General features: G+C 34.0%; 1 long non-coding RNA gene across 2 annotated transcripts; it reads left to right on the top strand.

Moving 5' to 3' along the window:
• The first annotated feature begins 10,103 nt into the window (after positions 1-10,103).
• LOC146939457 (uncharacterized) lies at positions 10,104-12,766 on the top strand. Of its 2 annotated transcripts, XR_015031659.1 has the most exons (3): positions 10,104-10,183; positions 10,320-10,455; positions 12,198-12,766. It is a non-coding gene; the product is annotated as an uncharacterized LOC146939457 (long non-coding RNA). The 2 variants fall into 2 exon arrangements; XR_015031658.1 differs by lacking the exon at positions 12,198-12,766 and having other exon boundaries at positions 10,320-10,687.
• Positions 12,767-15,431: the final 2,665 nt, after the last annotated feature.

Genomic DNA, 15,431 nt, shown 5'->3' on the forward strand with positions numbered 1-15,431 from the left:
TATGGTGTTTTTTTTTGCTGTTTGGTGAGTCAAGATAATACTCACAACTTGTTTGTGAATCATCATGTTATGATGATTCATTGAATAATTTGGTGAGGCAGGACGGTGATCATAATATTTTGTGAAGAGTTCTCATTGAAGACATAATTGATTTTTTTGTTGCTTCTCTCTATTAGTATGATGACTCATTTCTTTAATTGGTTCTTCTTTGAGATCTCTTTGTTGGTATTTTGGTTCCTCTATTTGGTTGATTCTCCCTTTTTTGGATGATTATATCTCCATTAATTCTATTTTTGTTGCTTCTCCTTCTATTGGCTCTTTTGTTGGATTTCAACTTCGTTTAATATGGTGACTCTCTTTGGTTGACCCTCTCTATGATGCTTACTCACTTTGGTTGGTTGTTGTTCTTCATTGGTTATGCTATCAATTGGTTTGGTTTATTTTTAGGGTTATGTTTGTACTAAGCTTAAAGCTTAGTAAGCTTTATCTTGAGGGGTAATATTATAATAAGATGTCGATTTTACATTTTTTTAGTAATATTAGAACCTTTAATTTTACCAAACACTTCAATTAGCTTATCAGCTATCGGCCATCAGCCATCAACTATAAGCTACCAACTATCAGCTATAATAAGCTATCAGTTAGCTTATTAGTTATCCACTATTTTTACCAAACAAATCCTTAAAGTGCTTTGTAAGAGTATGAAGTTCAAGTGTAGTAAACATAACAAACTAAAGAGAAGAATAATATACACTGTTATTTTTATAATAGTTCACAGCAACATGTTGCTACATCAAGATCTCCCCTTATAGCGATATTTGATCTAGTACAGTCGAGGAATTAATCGACAAAAGAGTCTTGATGAATTCTCTTCGTAGCTTGTATTTTACTGTTTTATATATTCTTTTTTACTTTTATTTTAGGATTTTATAGAGGATTAGAGTGAGTTAATGGTAGTTTGGGAAAGAGCGTGTAATGTTTTACATTGAGTCCTTGTGTCTATTGTCTTGTAATAACCTAACCATACAACTCTATAGGGTGTCATAGTCTTTTTGGAAGAGGCCATTGGATTGATCCGATCAAAAGACACCTCTTAAAAATCATGGAAAATGGTAGTTTTTGGAAAAAGACTAATATTTTGCATTGACTCATTGTGTAATTGTAATTCGCTAACTAGAAACCTCTATAGAGTGTCATAGTCTTTTTTGAATATGTCATTGGGTTGATCTGATCAGAAATGGATCGATTAAGAATGTAAAAGATTGTCTAATGTTAAGGATTCCATGTGATGGTAAAGGGTATTTAGGCTCTAATTTTGTTTGTCGATCAAATGAAAATTCAGAGGTTTAAGGTGAATGGTTCACAACTAAATTTTGAATGATACTAATTGTTCGGGAATTCCAAATCACTGGTTGAGATTAAAAGTAAGATGTTTTGTTAAGTGCTCACGAGAGAAACTAGTAGGATGTCTTGTGATTGTAGTACAAGGTTAAAAGTGACTAATATGGGGGAAGAACACTACAGTTGCTACTACCATTACATGAAAAAATGTTGGTGATAGAATATTCATCGGTGAAATTATATTTTTGGTCCCTTAGGTTTCAATTTGGTCCTTTAAGCTTTTTTTTGTTTCAGTTTGGTCCTTTAAATTACAATCATTAGAGAGTTTGATCTTTTAAGTTTTTTTCGTTTCATTTTGGTCATTTTACTTACAAACATTAGATACTTTGATACTTTAAGTAGCAAACTTTAAACATTTTAGTCCTGCCTATTAGGGGCTAAAATGTCTTAATATATATAATTTAAGGAACCAAAGTACCCAACATTTATAATCTAAGGGATCAAAGTAAAATGAAAAAAAAAAAAAAAAGAACATAAGGGGCCAAATTCTACAACATTTGTAACTTAAAGGACCGAAATAAAACAACACAGACTAAAAGGGTCAAAGTGAAACCTAAAAATAATTTAGGGTTAATTAAGTTTTTAGTCCCTATAAATATTCACAGTTTTGTTTTTAGTCCCTACAAAATAAAATCACAATTTTTAGTCCCTATAAAATTTTCCATCAGCATTTTTAGTCCCTATAAAATTTTTCCATCAGTATTTTTAGTCCCTATAAAATTTTCCATCAGCATTTTTAGTCCCTAAAATGCTTAAGGAAAATGTCACAGGGACTAAAAAGTGTGATTTTATTTTGTAGGGACTAAAAACTTAATTAACCCAATAATTTAAAGGGAAATTTTTTTTTTAGCCAATATTCATCCCTAGGATGAATTTGGTGCCGAGCGATCCTTATCTACCTTTCAAATTCAAGCATAGGCAATTCTCGATAACTTTTTGCTTGTTGGATGTTATGTGTTGGTTTGTCTCTATCTTTATGAGACTTTCGAGTATGTATATTTTTATGGGTAGGGGGTGTGGTATTCTCTTAAGTTGAAGCATTTTCTCTCATTGTTTGTATCAGTTGACACCCTCAAAATATGCCTTATGCTTTGAGGTGTGTTTTTGTTTAATAATTTTTTCTTTGCTTTTTCAAAAAAAATTAAAAAAATAAAACTTTTTGCTTTAAAATGACCATAAATTAAATATAAGTTAGGGTCAATACCTATCTTATGTAAGCATTTATCTTCCAAAACATGTGTTCACATAAAGATAAATTTACGTTGCTATCATCTCTCGTGTTACTTCTAGAAAATGATTGAAGTTGATTGGATGAAGATAATGATATATGCAAAGAGGCGACAAATATTGTGTATCATGAAGTTTTCAAAAAAGTATAAGCACTAATGATAATTTCATGTTATCTTGTAATCAATATATTATAATATCGTTAGTCTTTAAAATTCATGTGTTGTTTATTTTTGTAGGAGCTTGTATACATATTTAAGAATTTTTGAAGATTCATACTTATGTGGTTCTAGATTATTATCTTATGTCCATTAGGAGAGAAACAAGGTTCCAATTATGCATATCTTTTGTCAAAATTTCAATTAAACTAGACAATTTTCTTTTTTACTTTCAATAAGAAGTTTTGTATGTTAGTTATCTGGAGTGAGGTATTTAAAAGTGTTGGGCCAAATGTATTTGGTCAAAAGACGCCCCGTCCCTTCTTCTAAGTCTTTGCTTGTTTGAAGATTGATGCTTGACAAGCTTCCAACTGCTGATATTCTAGCTCACAAAGGTTGTTGCATTCCTTCAATGTGCTCCCTTAACTACACCACACTTTCATTCACAAGAAGATATTTGGTCTCTCTATAATAGGCTAGGGTCCCTTAATGCAAAATTATGATTATTGCTGCCTTGATCAACATTTTTAATGTTATTTGGTATGCAAGGAACCAGATTCAATAACAAGAAAATTCATTGGAGAAGTTACGTATCCAACATCACCTCGAGCACTCATTATCAGGTAACAACTCAAATGTTGTGGCCTCATGCAATATTGTTGATTTTGTTCTTATAAAGAAGTTTAATGTCAATCTGCACCCTACAAAAGCTCCACAAATTTTAGAATTGACATGGCAGCCTCCTATACTACATTGGATAAAATGCAACATATAGATAGATGGGTCATCCAATAATCAAACTTCTTGTAATGGCATTTTTAGAAATAATGAAGTTGACTTTCTCCTTTGTTTTGTTGAAAAATGTTGGACCTGAAAATAGGCATGGCAACAGGGCAGGGTGGGGACGGGTTTTATCTTCCCCGTCCCCATACCATACTCTCATATATTTATAAAGTAATGAGAATGAATTGTATTTTCGTTGATTCAATTGACGTTACATCAGATAAATATATACAGCAGTAAGTTACAAAAAGTGCTACTTCATAGGTTAGCAAAAGAGGCTCCTGATGAGGCTCCTATAGTGATAAGGATCAGTTACTATTAAGTAGGAATGACTAATTCAGCATCTGTTCCTATACGTATGCTAAGGCTCCTATAGTGATAAGGATCAGTTACTATTAAGTAGGAATGACTAATTCAGCATCTGTTCCTATACGTATGCTACAACTAATACATCTATCAATTGACTAGCTGTTCCTATATTTATGTGAGAGATAGTACAGCTCAACAATTGATCATGTTGATCTATTACGCCCCCTCAAGATTAAGTTACCATCAGTAACTTTAATCTTGTCTCTAATATCTTCAAATTTTGCAGTAGATAACGGCTTGGTTAGGATGTCAGCTAGTTGATCCTTGGTTGAAACATGAGAGACTTGAAGGTTTCCAGCTTGCACCTGCTCTCTAACAAAATGATAGTCTAAGGAGATATGTTTCATCCTTGAGTGTAAAACTGGATTGGAGCATAAATATGTGGCAGCAATGTTATCACACAAAATTCTTGGTGGAGTAGGTGTAGTGATCCCCAATTCACTAAGGAGATTAGTGAGCCACATTATTTCTGATGTTGATGTAGCTACAGCTCTGTATTCAGCTTCAGTCGAGGATCTTGCCACTGTTTTCTGTTTCTTAGACAACCAAGAGATAGGATTACCTCCTAAGAAGATTATATATGCTGATGTGGAAGTTCTATCATCAGCATTACCTCCCCAATCTGCATCAGTGTAAGCTAATAGATTTGTTGTGGATGGTCTTTGAAGCATAATACCAAAGTTGATGGTATTTTTAAGATACCTTAATAGACGCTTCAAGTGTTGAAGATGAAGTGCAGTTGGCTTATGCATGAATTGAGACAACTTATTGATAGCAAATGATAGATCTGGTCTAGTAAGGTTGAGATATTGTAATGCTCCAATGATACTTCTAAAGTGAGTGGCATCTGTAGCAGCTGATCCATCCTGAAGTTGAAGCTTTGATGTGGAAGATAACGGTGTGGGTGATGGTTTCGCCCCCTCCATATCAAATTTCTCTAGTGTTTCCCGAATGTATTTGTGTTGAGAGAGGTAAAGTCCATTTTTTATAGGAATTAATTCAACACCTAAGAAATAATGAGGATAACCCATGTTTTTGAGAGAGAACCGTCTTGACAAAGCTTCAATGAATTTGATCATGAACTCATTATCATTGCCTGTAAGAAGAAGATCATCTACATACACCAAAAAGTATATTTTAATGTTGCCAGATATGTAGATGAACAAAGATGGATCACTTTTGCTTGTAAGAAAACCATATGAGTTGATAAAGGACTTCAAGGAATCATGCCAAGCACGTGGAGCTTGACGTAGTCCGTATATTGCTTTGTTCAACTTGCACACATGATTTGGAAATTGAGTATTTTTAAATCCTGGAGGTTGAGCCATAAACACTTGTTCTGTGAGAGATCCTTGTAGGAATGCATTGTTTACATCAAGTTGATGCATTTTCCATGAGTGACCCAAGGCAAGGGTTAGAACAACTTTGATAGTTTGAGGCCGAACTACCGGTGCAAAAGTTTCTTGAAAATCAATACCTTTAGACTGAGTAAATCCTTTTGCAACTAAACGTGCTTTATAGCGAGAGATGGATCCATCTGGATTTCTTTTGATTCTAAAAAGCCATTTGCATCCTACAACATTTTGACCCTTTGTAGGTGGTACTAGTGTCCATGTACCATTGCCAATTAATGCATCCAACTCTGCTGATATGGCTTGTCTCCACTGAGTATACTTCATTGCTTCCCTTACACAAGATGGTTCAAGATTTTCAGGCAAAGGATGTTTGGAAGCTGCAAACATACGTTTTCTTTTGTATATGTTATTTTTGGATCTGGTGACAATGATGTCCCTGGTTGGTTTGTTAGTGGGTACAACAGAAGTTGAAATAGATGAATCAGGTAAAGAATGAGTGGAAATGTTACCTGGTGAAGTAGATAGAGGAACCTCTGTCACAGGACCAGCAGTAGTAATGCCCATTGGTTGGTCATGTGGAGATGTATTTAATGTAGTTTGGATAGGTATGATCTGATAGGGAGGTGTGGAAGTGTTTTGGCTGGATGTCTCGGTTGGGACAGGTTGAGAGGTCATGGTGTGATATGGAAATTGATGGTCAAAGAAGGATACATGTCTAGAGGTATATATTTTTTCAGTTCTAGGATCAAAACAGTGGTATGCATATTGAGAAGGAGAGTAACCTAAGAATATGCATGGTGTGGATCTTGGTTGAAGTTTGGATTTAGTATAAGGTTTTAGCCAAGGGAAACATAGGCAGCCAAAGGAGTGTAGGTGATGAATATTTGATTTTGTTTTGTGTAGGACTTCATACGGTGACTGCATATCAAGAATAGGTGTAGGTAACCTGTTAATCAAGTATGCAGCAGTGAGAAAGGCGAAGGACCAGAATTTTTGCGGTAATTTGGCATGATATAAGAGAGTACGACCTGTTTCGACAATATGTCTATGTCTTCTTTCAGCTGTGGCATTTAATTCAGGTGTGTGAGGCGGTGTGGTGAAATGTGATATACCTTGTTGAGTTAGAAAAGATCTTAATTTAATAAATTCACCTCCATTATCAGAGTATAAAGAGACAATAGGTAAATTAAAGAACTTTTCTACCACACTTTTGAATTTTGGAAATATGAAAGAGACATCTGATTTATTTTTCAAAGGATACAACCAAACATACTTAGAGAAATGATCTACAAAAATTAAATAATAAGAAAAACCATCTAAAGACCTAATGGGTGTTGGTCCCCATACATCAGTGTAAAGAAGTTCAAGTGGCTTTGAGCTTTTTATGCTGGACTCAGTGAATGGTAGCTTATGACTCTTTGAGCTTTCACACGAGATGCAAGGATAGGGATGATTCAACTTTATTTTAAGAGGAGATGTTAGATGTCTCAAGATTCTTTCAGCAGGATGACCAAGAATATGATGCCAAGGTGGGAATGATTGGGAGGTGGAGTGAAGTGCCCTATGGTATTGTGGTGATGATGGGAGGCAGTAGAGGCCATTCTTATGCTGTCCTTTGAGCAGAGGTGCCTTGGTCTTCAGATCCTTCACCAGAAAACAATCAGAAAAGAATTCAACAGAAATAGGATTAGTTTTGCATAAAGTAGAAACAGATAATAAGTTTTGAGTAATAGAAGGAACATGAAAGACTTGGGGAAGGTGTAGTGTGCAAGATGGTGTATGAAATGTTGTTTTTCCAGTGTGAGTAATAGGCAAAGCATTACCATCTCCAACAATAATCTGATCAGTGCCTTGATAGGGACTCGTTAGATGCAAGTTCTCCAGATCACGAGTCAGGTGATGAGTAGCGCCAGAGTCCATAATCCATGAGTTACCAATATTGGGCGAGCTGCTTCTGACATGATGTGCGAATGGTGCAGGCTTAGTTTTTTGAGGATATCCATGCAGTTTGAAACATGTCTTTGCTGTGTGATTAGGTTTTTCACAAAATTGGCATATGACTCTTTTGGATGAACTAGGAGAGGTTGACCTTTGATTAGAGTAATTGTTATTTGCTCCTGGGTACTGACCTTTTTTTGGATAGTTCACCTTTCCTCTTTGAGCAGCATTTGCAGCAATGATAGGAGGGGATTCTTGAGTAATTTCATCCCTATGGAGATAGCTTTCAAAATCAGTGAGGAGATCATGCAGCTCCTCAAAAGACACTGATTTTTCTCTGGTGCGAATGGACGCTGCAACTTCTTTGTATTCAGCACCTAAGCCATTCATTGTATGAATGACCAAATCATCATCATCAAGAGGGGAATTGATGATAGCGAGCTCATCTGCCATTGCCTTGATGCCATGGAGGTATTCAGACACAGATTTTGAGCCTTTGTTGGATCGAGACAACTTTTCTTTGAGGTGAATGATCCTGGATCTGGTTTTGCTTGCAAAGGTTTTCTTGAGAATGTCCCAAGCTTGCTTGGAACTTTTGACATTTCCAAGTAATGTGACCACACTTTGGTCAACGGAGGAAATGATAGCATGAATAATGAATTGATCCTGACGTTTCCAATGAGAAAGATCTTTGTGACCTTCTGCTGGACAAGGTTTTGTACCATCAACATAACCAATAAGGTCATGTCCGACAAAGAGCGCATTCATCAGGACTTGCCAGGCAGGATAGTTGCTGGCTGTAAGCTTAATGGAATTTTGAGTGTTTAGTGCGACAACAGTTTGATTGTTATCAGCAATGAGGTGATTGGTTTCATTAGTAGTTGAGGAAGACATGATGGGTATTTGGATCGAATGCTGTTAAGCAAAGAAGCGTATGATACCATATAAAGTAATGAGAATGAATTGTATTTTCGTTGATTCAATTGACGTTACATCAGATAAATATATACAGCAGTAAGTTACAAAAAGTGCTACTTCATAGGTTAGCAAAAGAGGCTCCTGATGAGGCTCCTATAGTGATAAGGATCAGTTACTATTAAGTAGGAATGACTAATTCAGCATCTGTTCCTATACGTATGCTACAACTAATACATCTATCAATTGACTAGCTGTTCCTATATTTATGTGAGAGATAGTACAGCTCAACAATTGATCATGTTGATCTATTAATATTTACCCGTTACCCAACCCATATCCAGTGGGGATGAGAAATCGAAACTCATCCCCGTCCCCGATGGGTTTGGATATCACCTCCCATCCCCGCAATAGATAATTTTTTTAATAAAAATAAAAGTATTTTTCAGCCCCGAGCATAATGTTGTAGTGTATTATCCAGCAAAGTGATGATGGCGATCGATGGCTATGGTGATAGAGAAGAGAGAGGTCGAGAGTGTGAGATATGGAAGGAGAAAAGAGAGAACTATGACAAGTGACTGTCATATGAAAGACTGAAACTCTGACTGTGTGAGTGAAATGATTTAGGTTTTTGGTTTCTATTTATATAAAAGGATTAATAAATTGATTTTATACTTTCAGGGCGGGATTTTGGTATGAGTTCGGGGTGGGCACTTATATCCATGTTACCCATCTCGTACCCGTGTTTTGAAATCGGAGAAAACCCAAACTCATACTCAAACCCAGTCATAGCGGGTAAAACCCGTAAAATTGAGTTTGGTTCGGGCGAGTACTCGCGGGTATGGGTTTTGTTGCCATGCTTGCTTGAAAATACTTTCTTTCCTGAGTTATCCAGGGCTATATGAGAGCCATTGAGTTAGCTGAGCAATATAACTAGGAGAACCTTTGGCTTGAATTAGATTTTTCCTTGGTGATAAATGCTTTTAGAAATCAGGTTTTGGTTCCTTGAAAGCTAAGAAACCGTAATAACTGCTTTACTATTACTAGGTCCATGAATTTCCTTGTCTCTCATGTTTTTAGGGAAGGTAATTAGAGTGCTGACATCCTTGCCAACATAGCTCCTTCCTCTAGTCTCTTAACTATTTGGTTAGAGATTCCGAACTGTCTCAAAGCTACTTTTGTCCAAAACAAGTTATGAATGCCTAACTTTAAATTTGTATATCACTAAGGAGGTTTTGGTCTAGTCTCCCTCTTTTTCTTTGTTTTTATCTTGGTTAATATATTTTGCTAGTTTAGCACTTTGCTACGCTACCCTATTTTTGTCAAAAAAAACAAAAAAAAATCGCAATGCAGGATAGTCCATGTTTGTGCAAAATGAGTTGTTTTTCTCAATCTATATACATTCTCAAGCTCATATAAGATAACCTAATTTCAATCACTTAAACTAGAATCATGATATACATATAAACACCAAGAATCATATACAAACAAAGCACTACAAAATTTAGGGTGTTACATTTCTTGCGTTTATATTGAGTTTAAAATACTTCAATTTTTTTCTGATAATTTTCTTATATATTCATAATGAAATCATTCAAACATTATGCATTACTCAGAAATAAATATTTCATCAAACTAAATATTTCACATTTCGTAACGTTTCCTTTTTTTATCATGTAAAAGGCTATATATTAATGGAAACACTATATAATAAGAATAACTTCTTTTTTTAGGGAATTTTTTATGGGACCTTTTTACTAAGCATGCCGAAGGGACAAACCTTTTATGTATTTAAGAGATATTTAATAATGATTCTAATTTTGTGGAGGAGAGGAAGAGCTTTATATGTATTTTATAGTGACAAACACAACACTTTGATGTACTTAAGAAACATTTTCTTACAAACCTATAAGCGCTATTTTTATTTTAATATGAGTAATGAGAAGGTAATTTGTATTTTATGGCTGAAATTGTAAAGTTTTTTTTATGTCATTACTATCTTTCTTTTCATATTTCTTGTTGCACCGAATGTTCAGGGTAACCCTGTTTTTTACCATTTTAATTTTCCTTAGTTTTTTTTTTTTTTTGAAGGAATTTTTTTTCCTTAGTTACTTCTTACATAATATTTTATATCACTTTTGTAACATTCTTTTATTCTCTTTTTTAATTACAGCGCAACGCAATAGATGTAGAGAAGATTCTGATTGTCCAATTGACATGTGCGGGTTTCCTTTGAAAGTAAATTGTTTGAGGCCACATTTCATACTTGGTAAAAGAGGCGTATGTGTATGTGTTTGAGCAACGTGCCTGTAAGATTCTGCTGCAATATTAGCTATCATTTAGTTATTGTGTTTGCATCCAAAAATTAGCTATCATTTAGTTATTGTGTTTGCATCCAAAAATTAGCTATCATTTAGTTATTGTGTTTGCATCCAAAAATTTGTATTTTTTTCATTTTTAAATTTTCGCAGAACTTTCAATTATGGCTTTGTACTCTAATAAAATTAAATAAGGAAGTAAAGAAAATTATTTAGATTGTCTTATTTTCCCTTAAATTTGGAGATATATCATCATGTTTTTCAATTCAGACTTATCATGTTGTCTTTCAAACGCTACCACATATTAGAATATCTTTAGTAGTTAAATTCAAAATTAATTTGGTTTAATAGCAGTTTTGGCAACCTGTGTTTCAAGAAGTTGCGATTTTGACCCCCTAACAAAATAATAAACTACAAAACCGCCCCTTAAGTATTGTCCATTTTGCAGTTTTGGCCCCAGGCCAATTTTGACCAAGTCAATGCACACGTGGACGCCACGTGTGTAATTTTTATTTAATTTTTTTAATTAAAAAATAAAAAAATAATTTTTTAAAATTAAAAAATAAATAAAAATAAAAAAATTACACATGTGGCATCCACATCAGCTTTGACTTGGTCAAAATTGACCTGGAGGGCCAAAACTGCAATAGGCGCAATACTTAGGGTGCGGTTTTGTATTTTATTTTGTTAGGGAGCCAAAATCGCAACTTCTTAAAACATAGGAGGCCAAAACTGCTATTAAGCCAATTAATTTTTATGTTTACATCATAATATTGTTAAACTTATGTTTTTTCTCACACTTCAATTTATGATCCTCTTGAATTTTTTTTTTTTTTTACAACTTCAAGTTTTTTGTTCTCTGTTAATAGATATGGAAAATTAAAAAGTCACTAAATAAATATAATAATATACTAAAGTATTGTGCAAGTCTGATTTTTTTTTTTTTATGCGTGTTGTCTTTAATTTAACAGATTTACTTATCACTCTAAGATCTAAGCTTAGTTTTCCTTATGCTAGAGACTTCATGTAGGTTTAATTTATGTTGCATTTAAAAAAAAAATACTTGTATAACTAAACTCAATATGATTATGATTTATTTTACTTTCACTTTTTTTTTTGGTACAATTTTACTTTCACATTTATCTTAATAATGGTATGATATATAAAATGAACATATATTAATATTTGTAAGAAAAAATAGTAAAGAATAAATATCTAAATCCCCATGATTGAACACAAATTTAAAGTAATGTTTTATTGTTTTTATTATTATTATTATTGTTGTTGTTGTTGTTGTTGTTGTTGTTGTTGTTAGTATTATTATTATATACGCACACACTTGAAATTTATAAATGGAAATAGGGAGTGATTATTTTTATGTATGATTTGAAGGCAAGAAAAACATGAGGGAGGGGAGTTTGAATTGTCTTTTAGGTTTGTAAAATCTTTTTCAAATTTTTTGTTAAAACAATAAAAAGTAATGCTCAATTCCTTTGCCTCCAACTAAAGGACTTTGGGTAAGAATAATGATAATCTACAAATATCTTTGCTATTCTTTCAAAAAAAAAAAAAAAAAATCTTTGCTATTACCTTAATTTTTTTTCCCCTCAATTCAAGTATTCGTTGAGTGATTGTATGGCTTACTTCCCCCTTTTCTGTGTCTATTTAGGTGTTTATGATTTTATTCAGTCTTTTATTTTATTTGCTCATTAGGAACAATTTGTGCTTTCTAGTGTTTGGTTGATTGAACAGGTTATGCATTTTTCTAAAGTTGAGACCAAAGTAGAACCTTTGGAATGAAAGCTGCAGCTTCGCGAACTACATGACTAACACAAAAATAGAAATGGAATAGATAAAGACTAAAAACTCTTCATCCATGCATTTGTTGTGACTCCCTATTTATAGCGGGATGTCTTTAAGTCTTCATAAAGTAATATTGTTTTCCTTGTCAAACTTGCGGTGCAAGGCGTATGTAGAAATAATAAAGTTCAAACTGATTTCTTCTGGTTGAGATCGATCTCATGAGCTGAAGACTTTCCTTTGTAATTAGATGGGTCCACTGCTATTACACTTTCTTATGTGTTGACGATTTTTTTATTCAAGTAGTTTAGTGGTTAAAAATTCACCTCTCTTAAGAAGAATAAGTGATGTGTCTAGGGTTTGAACCTCCTCTTTAATATATTATACAATGTCCTACAAACTGATATAAACTCACAGAAACATATTGTTTTTATTTTAGCTTTAGAAATACTTTGTTTGACGGACTTTTGCAACATGATATTAAATATATTCTTTTTTTGAATATGCATAATTGTATTAAACTCATATGTTGAAAATCCTTTGACATAACATATTATTTCTTCAAATATTTATTGCTTCCTTAAATGTGATAGGCTTGAATATCAATATTTGGCCTATCTTTCAAAAAAAATCAATCTTGGCTTATATGCTTTTGCTTATGCGAACAGTCCAACATACTTGAGATCATTCTATCAATTTTGAGATCAATCTCTTTGATGATAACATTTGTCCTTTCCTTCATAATCACACTATGATTCATCTTATGGCTTAGGAGAACATTCAAGTGCACAAGTTAAATATTAAATAAGATAAGAATTAATAAAAGTTTAACTTTATGTTTGTTATCTTTAAAACCGTAAATTAAGATTTTATATTTATCTCAACATTGAGATAAAAAAAAGTGGTTGCTAGGGTTGGTAGCAATAGTAAAATGGGCACAATTAGCTTAGAACCCTGGCTCAACAAAGAAGTGGATCCTTTTATCATAAGCTTAATTAAGTACTTTTACATTTTTCATACTTCCCTTTGATTTTAGGTTAAAAAAATTTTGAGTAAACTATACTCCCCTCTCCTCAAAGATGCTTGAATTACACTCTTCTCCCTTCTTATGTTAAAATATACACTCCCCTCCCCTCTTATTTAAAACATATTATAAAATATTTCACTTCTCTCCCCTAATAGAAACTTGAATTACATTCCCCTCCCCTCTTATGTTTAAACCTACACTTTACTCCCTCAATTTTTTTTATTTCTAATAATCTAGCAAAAAAATTAATAATCTAACACACTTAAAAAAAAATTAGTATTACATGTCTATTTTAATATAATCAAAATTTGAATACATATTTTCCCTATTTTTTATTCACAATTGCATTAACATTTAGTTTTAAACCCTATTATAAAATATGAAATAACCTAAAATAAAATTAAAATATGTGAAAAATTACTAAAGACAATAAAGTATGGTTATTTAAGGTAAATTTTATACTCTAAATTATAAAATTAATAGGAAAATATTTAAATTTAATTATCATTGACATTTGAATTATAAAGAAATGAATTTATTTTTCTTAATGGTTGTTGTAACACCCATACTAAACGTATCTAGAAAGTTTAGCATGTGCATTAATCTGATACTGGATACATTAAAAATTTACAACTTATTACATGATAATTATACATCTTATACCACCACAGTGTTCGTACATTGAATCTATAACATAACTTATCCAAAAACTAGTTTGTGCTTCCTTGAATCCATGTCATCCTGCTGCAATTCGAACGAACACCTGCCGAAACATCTATCCAGCTTGTAGCTTGCCATCCCAGCCTGTTTATCTGAAACAAATAAGGATTGGGATGAGACATAATGTCTCAGTGAGTTCCACCTAATCCTAGGCTATAGGCAACCTCAAGGGAAACCTACGGTCGCCACGTGTCTACTTTACAACCTGACGGTTGATTATACGTGTGTGGGGACTTGCATACTTAGACGGTTGTGCATACTAGGACCGTCATAAAAATCATCTTACTTGTTATAGGCTTACTATAATCTTGGGTGTCATGGCGGTCAAGGGAACATAAGACCACTATGCCAAGATACGGTAAACGCATCGAGGTCTTCATGTAACATGTTCATGACACAATCCTAAGCCGAACGATTAGGGAAACCTAAGAACGTCATCGACATCATATTCTTTACTTGTCCAAGTCATGACTTGTACTTAACATAAACATACATGAGTACATTCGTGATCATAAACATATCATACATAATCGCGTCTAAGTTCATTATTCATTATGTTAGCGTTGAACAAACATTCTTATCTTGGTTCATTTTACGGAGAGCCCCGGGTGGAGTAACCCCGAGAACAATCCCATACATGACCGATGTACGTACATCGGACTCCCTCGGTGTCGTGCGGGTCCCTTGCGGCTTGAACTGTTCCCCTTAGGTCGAGAGCCTCCCGTATCCCCCTGACGTGGATAACAAGAGACACGAACACCGTCATGCGGTTATAATCTTAGTCTTAACGTCGTGAAAGATTAAACCTAATCATACATGCGAGTTACCTCGGAATCTTGATCGATCCGATTAAAGGTAAATTCATACTTGATCATACTTATTCGTGGACGTAGAAATATTCTTCGCATTTTAACTTACATAAACATACATGATTAACTATCTAATTCTCGACAACTAGTCGAGGCTCTAGTTCATTCCCTTACTTGAAGTATAACTTACTACCCGTTCAAGATTTGATATATCTCTAAAATGCCATGCTTTACAATACAAACAAATACTTGCTTCACCTTACTAAAGACTATTTTAGGAAAAACCTTTGCCTTGGGGACCAGTTATGAAGGGTTCACATTTATAAGAGTTTGCAGGAGCGAAGAACCGAACCAAGGTAAGACAAAAGGGATGAGACGAGCGAACAGGGCAGAATGCCTCCATTCACTCGCCTCGCGAGTGAGCTTACATGCAGTGGCGAGTAGCTACTCGCCTTGGCGAGCTTGGGGCCGAGCAACCCCCCTCATTCGGCTCCTCATGCTCGCCTCGCGAGCTCTGTACTCGCAGTGGCGAGTTAGTGCAGTTCAGCACCTGCACAAAACCTGTTTTAAGCCAAAAATCTCCATCACAAAGTAACCCAAGGCATATAGTG

The sequence above is a fragment of the Medicago sativa genome, chromosome 3, assembly GCF_051527215.1.
Source record: "Medicago sativa cultivar Bolivia chromosome 3, Bolivia_mono, whole genome shotgun sequence".
Classification (NCBI taxonomy): Eukaryota; Viridiplantae; Streptophyta; class Magnoliopsida; order Fabales; family Fabaceae; genus Medicago; species Medicago sativa.